This window comes from Notamacropus eugenii, chromosome 3 (genome assembly GCF_028372415.1).
Source record: "Notamacropus eugenii isolate mMacEug1 chromosome 3, mMacEug1.pri_v2, whole genome shotgun sequence".
In the NCBI taxonomy this organism is placed as follows: domain Eukaryota; kingdom Metazoa; phylum Chordata; class Mammalia; order Diprotodontia; family Macropodidae; genus Notamacropus; species Notamacropus eugenii.
The window spans coordinates 40,458,965-40,470,358 of NC_092874.1; the positions used below are offsets into that span (position 1 = coordinate 40,458,965).

Below are 11,394 nucleotides of genomic sequence, written 5' to 3' on the forward strand. Positions count from 1 at the left end.
TTTTTCAAAAGAATCAAAATATATTTGCAGGAAAAGCAATACACAGCATTGTCATATACTGCAATCTCTTTATGGTCATCAAGATTAGAAATTCTCAGTTACATTTATACAAGGATGTTCAATCTCTTCTACCAACAGCGATCCAGGAGAAAACCAGCCCTTTGCTGGTATAACAAAAGGTGACAGATCCTCACGCCTTTATTTTTCTTCTTATCGGAAGAAAATTGCTTTTCTTCTTAGTAGCCATCAATTTCCTTGAATTGAAAGTTCAGAAACACAAATATCAGACACAGAAATGTTCTGTCAATGCTCCAAACACCCTACCAGAGCCAGTTTCATTGTTTTTTTTTTATTTTTAAGGCTTGAAAACCCTTTTATGCCAATGCTATTTAGCAGAGGGCAAAACATATTCTCAAAATTCATTAGAGGATAATAAGATGGCCAATTAGTTTATTAAATAAGTCAAAATGTCTCTCCAGATGCACCAGAACACATGGGAAGTTGGCTCAGATGGTCTTCACCCTTGGGTAAATCCCTGCCCCTGATGGACTTCCTGTTTGGGCCTTTCAGACATTTGGCTCTAACCTCTTCTTGTTGGTTTTCTGGTAGGCTGGAGGGGAGCTGGTCAACATAGAATGATAAAATATCAGAGAGGACTTTAGAAGTCATCTAGTCTAACCCCCTAACTGAGACCTAGAGAGAGGAAGAGACTTGTCTATGGACCCTCCCCTGAGATTAGACAAAACTCACCATCATGATCAATAACAAAAAGTATTCAATGAAGGCCTACTATGGGCAAGGTGTCATGAGAGACACTGGGGACACGAACCTAGGTATATGGGGATGGGATGTGTGATTTCATCAATATGAGGAACAAGTGACATATGTGAACTAACACTTTCTTGATAAATTAAAGTCTTAGAGCTGCTGGGAAACATTGAGAGATCACATCATTGGTCTAAGATCACACAGTCGGTTTATGTGAGAGGCAGAATTTGAATCCAGATCTTGAAGAAATGGAAAGAAGCACTCACTAGAATTGGAGAGAAGGTAGAGATTCCAGTTCCACTTCTGCCACCTACTACCTTCTTAAACTTCCCTCCTCCCTCCCTTCCTTCCTTCTTTTCTTGTCACTCCCAAAACCTTAAATCCAGCGCACTCTGAAGCCCATAGTTTGGACAATAGGTCCCTGCCCAAGCTCCACTTAATGGTTGGCTTACAGTGATTATCAATAGTAACAGTTTCTCTTTCCTTCCCAGTTTAATTTTGTTATTTTTTTCTTTTGCTGACTACTTCTTAAAGAGACCTACTCACTCAATGGGCATTACCTCCCTCTAAATCAGTACCTGAAAAGGCCAAGGTTCCCCATTGCATCCTGGGCCATCTCCAGTCATCTTGATGAATATCTGGTCACTGAACCCAGATGGCTCAGGGGGAGACCTGCATAGCCCTCCCTCACTCAAAACAAAGTCAAGTGCAAGTCATGTCATCGTTTTTCTGATGGCATGGTCTTCAAAAATGAAGGACGAACACAACAACAAACTTAAGCCTCCATTTTCCTCATCTGTACAATGAGGGTTAGACTACGTGGCTCCTAAGATTCCCCTCCAGTTCTGAATCAGTTTTCCTATGTCTTCCTGTGCTTGAGGAGCGGCTCTCAATCCACTTGATACCATCCCTGTGCTGGGGCTATGTGAAGAGGTCATTTCAGGCCACTTGGCTCTCCACTGCTAATCTCATAATTACATGGGCCTTTAGCTACATTGTCTCAATTGGAACTTGGAACAAATCCATAAAGCAATGTCTTTACTCTCTCCATTTTACAGGGTAGAAAACTGAGGCTCAGAGAGGTTATGACTTGTCCAGGGTCACACAGGTCACACAGCCTCTAAAGCAAGATTTGAATTCTGTTCCATCTTATTGCCAGCCTAGTCTCCTATGCAGTATACTATGCTGTACATGACTTCTGAGCCTTTATTCTCTAACAAGCTAGATGTAATCCACATTCTCAGGATGTGATCAGCAAGGGGGGCTCCGTCAGAGTGAGGGGGTCCTCTGCATTATCAAGGTTTATAGCAAGCTGCTATTTCTAGAAGGAATGAATACTTTCATTGTACTTAACGAAAGCTGCTAGCCCAGCATTGGTTTCTCCTCAAAGGCTGCGCCATTGTCTTCATTAATGTACCCAACCACAGACTTGCAAAGTAAAGGGAACTTGGGAATCATCTAGCCTCCCCACCTCCAGTTTACAGCTGATATGAGACTTTTTAAAATTTTCTTTTGTGATGACAAAGTAAATGAGAGATAAAAGAAGCTGGAGAAATGCTGCCTTCTTGTCATAGTGGATTGATTAAATAACGAAAGAGAAATATAGCCTGCTGAGAACAAAGCTTGTTGCTCTTGGGATTGGGGGAGGGGGAGACACAAGCTTCAGATAAGAGACAGCCTCTGCCCTCAGAGAACTTAGAGCACAGGAGATGTATGTGAGTAAGGGTGGGACTTGAAGTCAAGAAGACCTGGGTTCAAATTTACTTCAGACATTTTCTAGCTGTATGACCTTGGGCATGTCATTTAACCTCTAGGTTTCATTTCCTCAGAAGTCTGTAAAAGGAGGGAGTTCGACTCCATGGCCCCAAAGGTCCCTTCCAGGCCTAAATAGTGTCCCTGTGTTGTGTCTGTAGAACACAAAATAATATATAATGAGCGCAATAGGAACGTTCAAAGAAGATGCACTGGGCAGCCCAAGGCTGGAAAGTTGTAATAAGGGATCAGTGAAGCCTTCATGGAGGAGGAGGCATCTGTGTTGAACTCTAAAGGATGGGCAGGAATTCAAAGGGTAAAGAAAAGCAGGTTTCCCAGACATGGGGCTTGTGCCAGGTTTATGGAGAGCCTTGAATGTCAGGCTAGCAACTTTACACAGGAGATAACAGGGATTCATTGCTGGTATGAGGGCAGAGGGAGAGGCAAAAGTGGACACTCAGCCCAGTAGCAGCCTGCAAGGGCAAGCAAGAAACTTGGAATGGTCCAAGTCAGTGGATTGAGGTTTCCTAGAGATAGCTAGATGATACAGTGGATAAAGCAATGCGCCTGGAATCAGGAAGGTGCAAATTCAAATCCAGCCTCAGATACTAGCTGTGTGAGCCTGGGCAAGTCATTTCACCTGTGCCTGCCTCAGTTTCCTTATCTGTAAAATTAGTTCCCAGGGTGGTTGTGAGGATAAGAAGATGCAATATGAGGATGATAAGAAGATGCAACAGGAGAGAGAAAAGATAATAAGCAATATTGTGGAAGAACAGTTCACAGAACTTGGTAATTATGGAAAAACATGGGCAAGAGGGAGAGGTAGATCTAAAGATAATGGTGCATTTTCAAATATGGGAGACTGGGTAAATGGGGGTGACATTGATAAGCAGTACAGACAGAATGGGGGGCAGGTTTTTAAATTTTTTATTTGGAGGGAGAGATAATGAGCTCAATTTGAAACCAAAAATTCAAAATGAATACAGTGTATAAGTATTCAAAATGTATATGATAAGATAGAATCCCAGACTGAGAGTTAGAAGGCATCATGAGGTAGCCTAGAAACAATCCTTTCATTGACAGCTCAGAAAACTGAGGCCCAGAGAGATGACAAGGGAAATACAAGGCTTCCCCGTTTCTGCATCCATAATTGATTTCAGTCTTTACAGCCAATCCATGCCAAGCCCTCATGAATTATCAGTCAACTTCATTACAGAGAGTGTCCTTAGGAGAACAGGGCCACACAGCCAAGGTTTCATGAAGTACAGTTCGAGGTTCTCATTGGGCTTTAATTCTGGTGCATCTTTGGAGACTTTCTGGATGCCTGTTTTACTTCCAAAAGAATCCAAAACCGTGGAATCCCTCCTGCCTTCCTTTAGCAGAAGAGTACCGTTAATTAAAAGCAAAAAGAGACATCCCATGCCACAAGAACCAAGTTAATCAATTTACATTATTTCCCTAGACTCGCTAAATTGGTTTTGGATTAGGAGTGGGGGGGAGGAAAAAAATAGTTTTTCATGAAACAAAATTAACTTTCACTGTAATGTCCAGGCAGATGATGCCTTTAAGTGTTTTATAAAACCAACATAATTAAGAAAAAATGCTCATTAGGAAAGCAATTACCAGACCCAGAGAACTGTTTCCTTCTCTGCCTCACATCCCTCCACAATCTATATCAGGGCTGCCCAGAAAAAGGGTGCTCATATTTAGGCAGCAGTCAAATGGATGTTCTTGAGGAGTTCACTTGGTAACACTCTGACTTCTTTGTGCAAAACAGGAGTGATTTGTGATTTTTAGGTATATATGCTATGTCCTCTCTTGCTTTGCATGGCAGAGTACCAGGATCCATGAACAGAAGTTGTGAAGAGGAAGATTTCAGTTCATTGTAAGGAAAAAGAGCTGCCCAGAAGTGGTTCCTTCCTCAAGACAGGTCTTCAAGCAAGGACTGGAGGGTTCCTGTGGGAGATTGGGGTTCATTCATGGTTAGGCACCATTGGCTATCCCTGACTCCTGAGGCCCCTTCCATCTTGGATATTCTATGATCCCATTATTTGGATTTTTGCATTTGCCCTTTGAGCTCACATGAAATGGAATTGTCCTTTCATTCTCCTAGAAGGCCCAGAAATACCCAGGCAACATGCCACTTCACAAAATAGCCTTCTTCTGCCTATGTTCTCAAAAAAAGAAAAATACTTTTTTTCCCACATGAACTAGAATCTAACCACCCCTTCCTCCAGCCTGTCCTTGTGCAATTGATTTTTTGAACCTAAACATGAATCTGTTCAGGTTCATCCATTAGATTCAACTAATGGTTCTAGCCTTTCTTGAGCTCTTTTTGCATCTACATTCTGTCACTTAAAATGTCATTCATCACTCCCAGTATCCTCTCATCTATAAGCTTGATGAGCATGCCAGCTCTGCCTTCATCCAAATCATTAATAAAGAAGACAGACAGGGTACTGGAGCTCCAGGTTATTATCCACCCATTCAAACACCTTGGGTCCAATCATTCAACCAGTTCTAAATATATATGTACTGGCCAGTCATTCAGTCTGTGTTTCTCCATTTTGACCAAAAGGAGATCATAATGTTACTTTTAGGAGGAGTTATAAAGGGATTTGAAAATGTGTTGTTGCTACGATGACGAGACCATCGTTTAACGTTCTTTTGTGCTTACTTGTCTCTACCTCATTCTTTTTTGAATTATCTTGTAATGAGAGACAATGAGTTGTTGTACCTAGAACACTTGCACAGCTAGATGGTGCAGTGGATAGAACGCCAAGGCTGGAATCAAGAAGTTTCATCTTCCTGACATCAAATCCAGCCTCAGACACTTGCTAGCTGTGTGATCCTAGGCAAGTCACTTAGCCCTGTTTGTCCTAGTTTCCTCGTCTGTAAAATGAGCTGGAGAAGGAAATAGCAAACCTGTATCTCCTGTATCTTTGCCAAGAAAGCCCCAAACGGGGTCACAAAGAGTCAGACACTACTAAAAAATGACTGAGCAACAACCCAGAACACTGGACTTGTACTTTAGGAGAGAACTGGGTTCTATGAGACTTACTAACTGTGTGACTATGGTCAAGACACTTCACCTGTCTATTACTCAGTTTCCTGATTTGTAAAATGGATATAATACCTAGAGTGAGAGAGGTTGCATGAATAGAAGGCTGGCCTCAGAGTTTAGAAAAAATGGATTAAAATCCTGCCCCTGGCATACTGATTGTCTGACCCTGGGCAAACCACTTAACTTTCTAGAGCTCTTGGTAATTCCCTTGGACTCTAAGTTCCACAAAAGGCTCTCTGGCAATTCCCTCACCCAAAGAAATCCCAAGTCCAGTCCCAATCTGTATCTCTAATTACCTGTAGTATCCATCTCCCTGGTTCCCTGCGAGGATCAAATGTGGTAATGTGTATAAAGGCTTTCTAAATCTTAAAGTGTTATGTAAATGTCAGGTAGGCTCAGACTGAAATGGTTTTCTCTTAAGAATTCTGAAAAGAATTTGAGTTTTACTCTGGCATCTCCCTTCCTCCCCTGGCTGACCCTGAGCAGAGACTGCTTTCTCTCTCTTAGCTCTCCCTCCCAAGAGCGCACTGGAACATTTGCTTCAGGGGATCGGGGCATCTCTGTTCTGCACTCATCAGCTGGAAAATCACTGAGTGAATGGTGTCCATATTAGCCTGCTCCAGAGCCCCAGCTCAGAGTCCTTGGTCACAGATGGATGGTGCCAGCAGGGAGATCCCTGGAACAGCTGGCCGGCAGAGATGCTAATCAAGAAAGAAGACACAGTGTGCTCTGCTGTCATCAGAAACTGCCTCCTCACCTGCCCATCAGATTTAAAGTCAGAATCACGGTAGGAATTGATAGGCCATGTGTGCCAAGGGCCAGGCAACAACCTCATAGAGCTTGAGAGTTCTAATCTGAAGCACTCTTCACTAGCCATCATCAGTAATCTTGGGGAAATGCAGAGCCATGGGTATAGAATAACAGAGCTGGCAGGGGTCTAAGACAGAGGTCTCAAATATGTGGCCCACAGCACTCCCTAGTATGTCCTGAACCAGATCAAAATGTAGCTCTTAACTGATCTTTACTAATGAAAAAAGGAAATCTATAAATGTGCAATTTTCAATAGGAGGCCAGCAAGAATCTGCGTATACAATTTAGTGGACTTGTTTCTATTTGAATTTGACTTCACTAGTCTAAAAAGTTACCAACCCTCCCAACCCCAAATTCCACCAAGGAGGAAGCTGAACCCTGGAGAAATAGTGATTTACCCAAAGGCAGGTGGGCAGCAAGCCATGCCGGGAACCTGGGGCTCCTGAGCCCACTGCCTTCCATTCAACCACGCTGCTTCATTTGCTCTGTCTCTCAAGGTCCTCAAAGACCCTGCTTGTAAGGGAGAAGGCCCCACTGCTTCCCACTTTCTATGGAGAGAGAGACCACAAGGATCAAACTGTAGGTTAACTCTCTAGTTGTTCTCTATTTACACAGTATACAAGTTAGTTTTTACCTGCTATCTGGACCTCCTTGAGGGGGACTAGTTTTGTCTTTCTTTGTAGCCCCAGTGCTGAACACATGGTCTGGACATGGTAAGAGTTTACCATTTGCTTGTGGGCTGACTGATGAATGAATGAGTAAATGATTGATGAGTCTAGGGATGAGAAGCAATCCATGAAGGTCAGTGGACTGGACTTACTGAAGTCTTGACAGGTCATTGAATGATGAGCTAGATCAACAGAACCCACTGTCTCCTTCTCTTCTCTGATGGACCTCTCTTTGCCAAGTCTCTAAGATCAGCCACAATACTGAGGAGAAATGGAGTGGCAAAGTCTCTAACTCATCCGTTTAGGTATATTTACTCTGGCAATCAGGTTTTAGGAAGGGAGAGAGTGGCAGCACCAGCTATTGACTTCCAGGGAACCAGATAAACCAAAGGTAAAGGAAGCATTTGCTATGATGACCTGGGAGGAGTGCATGTATATGACTCCTTGCCTAGTCATATCATTAGTCTATTTCACTTTATTCTTCTCCATCCTTGTGACTTTATAAACCCCAGCACCTGGGCACCCTATTAGAATGTCATCTTCTTGAGGGCAAGAACCATCTCATATTTATACTTAGTACCTAGCACAGTACTTGACATATAGCAAGACCATAATAAATGCTTTTTCATTTGTTCCATCAACATTTGTATCTTAGTTCTCTCCACTCACACTCCAGATCCTCATTTGAAAGTCTCCTTTTACTCCATCATCATTCTCTACTTTGCATTCTCTATTTGTGCGGGTACGTTCCATATCCCTAGAGACATAACTAGGATGAGGCATCTGGAGCTTTGTTCCAAAGCACTAAAGTTTAGAGGGTAAGAAAATTATTTCAACTTCTTTAACAAGTAAAAATAAAAGTTCACTTAGCAAATAGTTATAAGTAAGATAACTTCATTAATACAGAAAGCTATCCGATGGTCCACATTTCTTACTCCCAGACTACTACACCCTAACTGAACTCTTTTCTCTTCTCCGTCACAACTGTATTTATTTCCTAAAGTTCGTTTGAGAGATTTTTTTTTTAAATATTGGTTTTATTGTCAATTTGACATAGTGAAGAGAGAACTGCCCCCAAAGGCAGGAAGACCTGGATTCAGGACCTGCCTCTGACACAGATTCATTACCTGACCTAGGCAAGTAACTTAACCCCTCACTTCCTCCAAGTAACAATCGAAGAACAGGATGCACTGATCTCTTTTGGCAGAGCAAAGCTATTGAAAGTCTTGCTGAGAGCTGCCTATATTCATGAAGTCATAGGTCCAGTTAAAAAAATGATAACCTTTGCTTTTACATCATCATTTCAAGACATGTCCCTCCCCTCTTAAGACAGATTTAGAGATTTAAAAAAATTGTTTTTAAGGTCAGCACAACCAACTAGCACATTAACTGTGTCTGACAGTATATATAGTATCATGGACCCATGGACCCCCTCCTTCTGCAAAAAGGAGAAGGGAATTTTGAGGGCATGTTTTATGAAGCTTGCCACAAAAATTGTTTGAAAACAGTTACCCAACAACCGACAATCACCCTCAGTAGAATACAAGCTCCCATCTCTAGCCTGCCAGGTACTAACACACAGAAGGCTCTTAATAAATGTTGGTGGAAATGAGCTGAATAGTTCTGAGTCACAGTGCTGACTTCAGCAGCATACTCCAGGCCTTGAGTCAAGTCACTTAACCTCCATAAGGTCAGTTTCTCCATCTGCCTCTCTCTTGGCTGGGATGGGAATTGGTGAGATCCTTTTTGGCAAACCCCTGGAGCTCTCTGGCCTAGTTGAGCCAAGTAAAGGACTCACAGTAACTAACGAAGAGGCCAGCAAGCACAGGCCATTAAGTGTTTGGCTGGAGAAGACAACTCTGGGTGCCAAGCGGACTACCTCCTCTCAAAGAGAAATAATGCTCTGGCCAATCAGACTCCCTTTGAACAGCCTGGCAGTGAATGCCATAAACTGATGAGCTTGCAGCTAGGGATGCTGACATCTGTCAAAGCAAGTTAAGGTACTATTTAGAGGGGAAATAAGACTGGTCAAAAATCCGAGATGGCTATTCACACTGTAATCAGGCATTACCTACTTTGTGACTTTCAACTAGCCAGGAAGTAGAGACCACACTTCCTTTGTAACCTTCAACAAATCTTTATCAAGCCCATTCTAGAAAGTGCTTTTAGAAGGTTGTAAAGTATTTCACATACATTACTTCATTTGATCTCCAACAAGCCTGTGAGGTAGGTATAACAGGAATTATTACGGGCAATAAAATATTATTATTTTGGCAGTTTGGAAAATTAAGGCTCGGCCAGGCTAAGTGACTCTCCCCTGGTTAAACCATTAACAAGGGTCAAAGTCAGCATTCAAACTCAGGTCTTCCTGACTTATAGGATTATAGGTGAACCTGAGCAAATCTTGGATGTCTTTAAGCTTCAGTTTCCTTATTGGAAGCTGGACCAATGAGAATGGACCTCTAAAGTCCATCCCAGTTCTTAATCTATGCTTATGTAAGGTACTCTTATGTCCTGTGGTATAGAGCTGAAAAGGACCTCATTTACCCCACCCCACTCCCATTCTACAGATGAGGAAATGGAAGCCAGAGAGATCAGGAACCCAAGGACACAGGTTGTAGCAAAGCTGGAGCTTGAACTCAGGTCCTCTGACTCTAATCCTAGTGGGGTAGGGGTCACATGTTACCTTTCTTTGTACCCCCAAGAGTTTAGCACAATGTTTGTCACAAAGTAAGTGCTCAGTAGGCAGGTCGATGGCACCATGATACAAAAATCATTGGGCCTAGAGTCAGGAAGAGTCATCTTTGGGAGTATAAATCTGGAGTCAGACTAGCCATGTGATCCTGAGCAAGTCACTTAACCCTATTTGCCTCAGCTTCCTCATCTGTAAAATGATCTGGAGAAGGAAATGGAAAACCACTCCAGTATCTCTGCCAAGAAAATCCCAAATGGGGTCACAAAGAGTCAGAAACAATTAAAAAATGATTAAGCCACAAACACAACAAAGACCCTCATAAATGCTTATTGACCACATTGTCTCAGGTCTACCATTCTACCCATAACACAAAGTAGTCTCAAGCAATACAGGGCACTGTATTCATTCCAGTGTCCCCTACATGGCTCTCGGGAAGTGCAAACAGCCTCACGTTTAGAAGTCCAAGGGCTGAACAGGACTAAGAACACAGAAGACCAGGAGAAGGCTGTTAGATCTTTCACCATCCTCCTCACTCTGCTCTGGACAATTCCCAGTTCATCCATGTTTTCTTCTGTTGTATTTTTTTCCTGCCACAGGGAAGGAACAGGAATTAGTTGTTTTACTTGGCCCAAGAATCCAGAACAAGAAGTAGTGAGGAGACATTACAAAAAGGCAGATTTATGTTTGATATTGTGAAATGAACATGAAATAAAAACAAAAGAAAACAATTAAAAATGAAAAACACAAGTGATCACCTGTTCTCCACCCCTGGGAATGGCATTACAAAGTACTCCAGACAGTCAGCCTTGCCAGACCAGAAAAACAGTTCCCTTCATTCCTGCTCAGATCACAGACAGCTCCCTGCTTGTTAAAGAAACAAAGCCAGAAACATTTAACCAGAAAGCTCCAGAAAGAAATCAGGTTCAAGTAAGCAGCAGTTAGATAAAACACAACCTTATCAAGCTCGATTAAGATGTTAGGAGAGTTTATCCAAAAGATAGAGGTACATAATTGCAAGTAGGAAAAGGACAATGCAAGAAGAAATATAAATTTTCTAAGGGAGCAACTCTCCCGAAGAACCAGACCATCAAGGAAACCCCAATTATTTGTTTAGTCACTGCGTAGAGCCGTAAGGGTTCCTGGAGAAAATCTAATTGTTTGGATTAGATCACTGAGGATTGCCACATGGGAAAAGCAGCCTGGAAAACAAATTATATTTTTAAGAAACAAAAAGTGAGGTCTACACATAAATAAAATTGAATCAAATAACAAAGTTTATGAGAAAAGTCTTACCTTGTAGCAATGTTGAAGTTCTTCATTAAATGGTATTTTTTCAACAGAAAGTTCCCTGCTTCCTGTGATGAATGCCACCATCCCACCTCAGATATTGATTGGATATCTCATTCTGGGAAAATCTCTTGACCTCTCTAGACTTTCTCTTATATAAAAAAGAAGGGTTGGACTGAAAGATTTCTGTGATTCCTTCCAGCTCTAAAATATATTCCTCTGAATCACTAATTTCTTAAAACCTCCAAATTCTAGTTTGGCTCCATTCACAAGAGAAGGTGATATTATGAATAATAATTCACACTTCTAAATCTATAACATCTTTATGAGGGAGGCAGTAAATTTTACAG

At 41.9% G+C, this 11,394-nt stretch overlaps 1 long non-coding RNA gene across 1 annotated transcript; it reads right to left on the reverse strand.

Annotated features, from left to right (window-relative positions):
- Positions 1-3,435: 3,435 nt before the first annotated feature.
- On the reverse strand, positions 3,436-10,829 carry LOC140532629 (uncharacterized). Its single transcript, XR_011976604.1, has 5 exons — positions 10,712-10,829; positions 10,513-10,618; positions 10,209-10,344; positions 6,793-6,942; positions 3,436-4,476 (listed from the first exon to the last, which is right to left on the reverse strand). It is a non-coding gene; the product is annotated as an uncharacterized lncRNA (long non-coding RNA).
- Between the last annotated feature and the right edge of the window lie 565 nt (positions 10,830-11,394).